Raw genomic sequence first — 4,448 nt, forward strand, 5'->3', positions numbered from 1 at the left:
CTACAATAAACCTCGATGGTTTAATAGTTGTAGAGTATACTGCAATGTGTAGCTGTACTGCTATTGCATATATAATGAGGACTTTGTAAAATATATCAAATGTACACAAATGTACATTTTTTTTATATAGCAAGATTCAATTTATCTGAGGTAGGCTGTTTTATATAGAAATATCTCGAACATATAGGAATATGTTTTCTTCTTTTATGGATTACTATTTCCAAAAGTGACTCCTTATTTGACAAAGCTTCTAAAACAAACTATGACCTCCTACAAAACTGAAGTGGTCAAAAAGACAAAATATTGCTAAATCACCAACAATACTATGTTTTTATTCCCTGGAATTCAGAGATTAAGAAAAAAATACACTGTACTCTAAGCCATGTTAGGTTGGGATTATTATCCTAATACTGTTAAGAAATTTTTCATTAAGTCACAGATTTTTATGTGTGAAGTACAAGCAGAGAATTATCTTTAGGAAATGGGAGAAAATTGCAACTACTTTTCAAATGTAATCTTGACATTTTGAAAAGTGCAGTAATGGATCTGTCCTCATGGGGACAAACATTTTACCCTTCATTTCTGCACCAAAATTCAGCACATTACACCCAGACCTGATCTAGTCTCCATGGTCTGTCTTGGGGGGCTATATGCTGATAAAGGTATGTCCCAATGAACAACAAAAATTCACTGAATGTTTCTGTTCTCCACCCTTTCAGCTGATACTGACAGTAATCTTTTTTTTAAACCTCAGGTTTCTCAAGATAAAAATCTGTTTTTATGCAGTAAAATAGATGATTCAGTCAAAAGAAAAAGTTTGTGAGAACTTCAAAGCAACCACAGTCCCTGGGACTGAGAATTAGACCCTATGGCCCCATTCTCCCACACTTACAGAAATAAACACTATTTAAAAATATCCAGAGTTTGTCTTCACTTTATCCCTTATTAATGATAAGTGGAAGAAATGTTTAGAGTCACAAAAATCCACCTCTACGTATGTCATTATTTTTTTTTCTCCTCTTTGCATTGAGATAATATATACAAAAGTGCTTTACCACCCCGGGGGCGCTGCCCGCCCATTCGCCAGCGCATCCCTCCATCCACTTGCAACAGGCAGTCCCTCTGGCTGTTCCACTGAATGGCGCCAGCGAAGCCCAAGGCCTAGGCTCTGTGGGATCTGTGGTGGCTGAGGCAGGGGAGCTGAAAATAGGTGGAAGAGGTAGCTTTGGCCCCGGCGGTAGCGGCGGCGGCGTGGGTAGCGGCGACTGGCCTGTTGGAGGGCAGCCCATAAAGGGGCTGCCGCCAGGTGATGCGGGGACCACTGCGGCAGGCTCAGGAGTCAAGTGGGCCCCTGCCCTCAGTCCGTCTTGCCGGACCCGCGCTCCCGAACTCCCCATCTTCTCTGGCCGACCCGCCATCACGGAGGCGGCCTCGCTCCCCCTCGCCCGTTCCCAGTCCCTCCCCTTTCCCCGTCCCCGCCTGGGGCCCACCGCCACCTGCCTCCCCGGATGGCTCTGTAGAGAATCCACAAGAATGACAGTCCCTATCAGGATGGAGTATTTTTCTTGACAATTCATTTCCCAACAGATTACCCCTTCAAGCCACCTGAGGTTGCGTTTACAAAAAGAATTTATCATCCAAATATTAACAGTAATGGCAGCATTGGTCTTGATATTCTCCGGTCATAGTGGTCTCCAGCACTATTTCAAAAGTACTCTTGTGCATCTGTTCTCTGTTGTGTGATCCCAATCCAGATGACCCTTTTAGTGCCTGAGAATGCTCGGATCTACAAAACAGAGAAAAGTACAACAGAATAGCTCTGGAATGGACTCAGAAGTATGCGATGTAATTAAAGAAATTATTGGATAACCTCTACAAATAAAGATAGGGGAACTCTGAAAGAGAAAGTCCTTTTGATTTCCATGCGACTGCTTTCTACGAGCCCACGCCTCATCTTCCCCTGTGCACATGTTTACCTGATATGGCAGTACTGCATGTTGTGCATACTTGGAACAACAAACTAGAAATACTGTACTTCTGTACCAACATTGCCTCCTAGCAGAGAAGTATGTGTGTGACAAGCCACTTCTCCAGGCGTAATGTAGGTGTGAGACTAAAAGTTTTCCTTACTGACTTGAATTCAGATAAGGGCAAGGTGAGGGGTGGTGGGTATGCTGTGTGCTTGGATGGGGAAGAAAAGCTCCACTGACCTGTAGGAGATTGTTTTAGGTGGAATCCCTTTAAACTCAGAACAGTTATGAAAAGCAAGGTGAAGAACACGAAGCTGTTTCTGTATTCATGTTTTTCGGAAGGACCTACGTATTAGGTGAAAGTTATGGCCAACCAGATGAAACTCTACCCACATCCTGTATTTTCAGGTCTAAGTTTAACTGGTCAACATTTAAATGGATTGGAGCTATTAGTACATAAAGTGTGATGGGCTTTGGTCCCACATCTTTTGCATCTCCCCACCCTTCAACTTTTGTCCTTTCAGCCCCTTTCTCTCTTCCACATTCTTTGGTTTGTATGTGGTTCCTCAGTTAATACTCTTATAGCTCTTATTTTTCTTGTGTTTTTAACGGCTTAGGTCTATCTGGATGTAAGCATGAAAACTCATTTGATGGAAATACTTGTGTATATTTATTTAAAGACCCAATTGCTCCTCTGGAGCTTGTACATTCAAGAATGATTAATCTGTGTAATAAACTGATAACTACAGTCATTACATATAATTTTGTGTGAATAGGCTTTTTGATTTTAAGAACTTTGTCTAGCAGAAATTAGTGGTGGGTTCCCCCCGTCAAAATGTTTTCATTTATACTGGTTGCATTGCAAAATCATGAAACAATTCTAGTTTACATAGTCAAAAGGATATCTTGAAAGTAATTTTACTGAACAAGATAAGGGCATAGGCTTAAAAGCATTTCCATGAAACCTACATGTACAGTATTCCAGGAACATGAGTGTTAAACTAATAAGAAACCTGCTTTATTAATGAAACTAAGATGCTTTTCATGAAAACCTTGTAACATTTCCTTGGCACATAGGACATAAAACAAAGGCATTGCTATTTGGTAAGCTAAGCTTCTGTGATCATGATTGTTAAAAGAGCAACACTGACCAAACCTGGGAAACATGAGCACAATCTTGTATTGGAGAGTCTACATAATTACTTTGCACTGACATTGCAGGATGTTCATCCAATTATAAATTGTACTGTATGGGGCTTTTTGAAATCTTCCCTTGATTCTAGTAAAGTGTAGTTTGAAACTTGTAAACAACTGTGTTTGCCAGAAACATCATTCATGTGAACTAGGCAAGTTACCTTTTTTCCCCTCCTTCTCCTAATCTAATTATACACCAGGCCAACCTGAAGGCGGTGGCTGATGCTCTCTAGCATCAGGTTCTTTCAAATGCATCTTTACACTCTTGCACCAAAATTGAGGAATAAATGTCCACGGCTTTTGGTTTTTAAAAAAAGTGCTTTACCTGGTACCTAAAATAAATTAGTTGCCCAATATGGTGTCATTTTGGTCTTTTAATTGTTTTGTTTCATTCATTTTTCCCTTTACACCTTGAAAAGATACTAATTAAGAAATTCTAAACAATACAGTCAAACAGCAGACCTCATGTTTATTACCTGCAGAACTTCCTAAATCTCTAGAACAAAAACAAAACTTTTCAATGAATCTCATCACTGGCAAGTTCTTACTGGTAATTTCACACATGCGACTCATCAAAATTTTGCCTCTGTGTATGCTGAGGAATAGGAGAACTTAGATTTTTGTCACTATGCCAATGTACTTGACTTAAGCATTATCTCTTCTTGTATTTCAATGTTGTTGTCTATCATGGGGTCAGAGGACCTGCCCTTTGAAAGCACTCTAGAACTTGCTTTCAATGCAAACAGAGTAATTTCACTTCAACACCATGTCACAATATATCTAAACAGCAAAATCACATAGTTAACCCAATATAACTCAATAACTTACTCAGTTCAGGGTTTTATTTTTTTCTTAATCACTTTATATTTTTACTGTCCACATGGAATTTTGCCTTTATGTACCTCCATTTCCTTAGTAGGCATATCAAACATTATGAACACAGTTCGCTTACAAAGGCAAAAACTTTCTGGTAGTTCATTTCATGCATTACTGTTTTTAACCTAATTGATTTTTCCTCATGGAGAATTTTAACACCTAAAATTACATAGTGCATTTGTTTGTTTACTTACTTGCTGCACCTCTTCTACACTAGAATATCAAGTTTATGAGGGCAGGAACTGTATTCCTTTGCTGCTATATCCTCATTTACTACAGTACCTAGCACACATCAGATGTACAATAAAGATTTGTTGGATGAATGAGCAAATAAACAAAAGCACAGTGAATGTCTGTCTGTACTTGTTCAATCTTATGGAGGGTCAGAAATTTACTCTATTAGGTGGG

General features: G+C 39.4%; 1 pseudogene; it reads left to right on the top strand.

Moving 5' to 3' along the window:
* The first annotated feature begins 1,113 nt into the window (after positions 1-1,113).
* Positions 1,114-1,918, top strand: LOC111140104 (annotated as a pseudogene).
* Positions 1,919-4,448: the final 2,530 nt, after the last annotated feature.

The sequence above is a fragment of the Enhydra lutris genome, unplaced genomic scaffold, assembly GCF_002288905.1.
Source record: "Enhydra lutris kenyoni isolate GAN:26980312 unplaced genomic scaffold, ASM228890v2 scaffoldscaffold167, whole genome shotgun sequence".
In the NCBI taxonomy this organism is placed as follows: domain Eukaryota; kingdom Metazoa; phylum Chordata; class Mammalia; order Carnivora; family Mustelidae; genus Enhydra; species Enhydra lutris.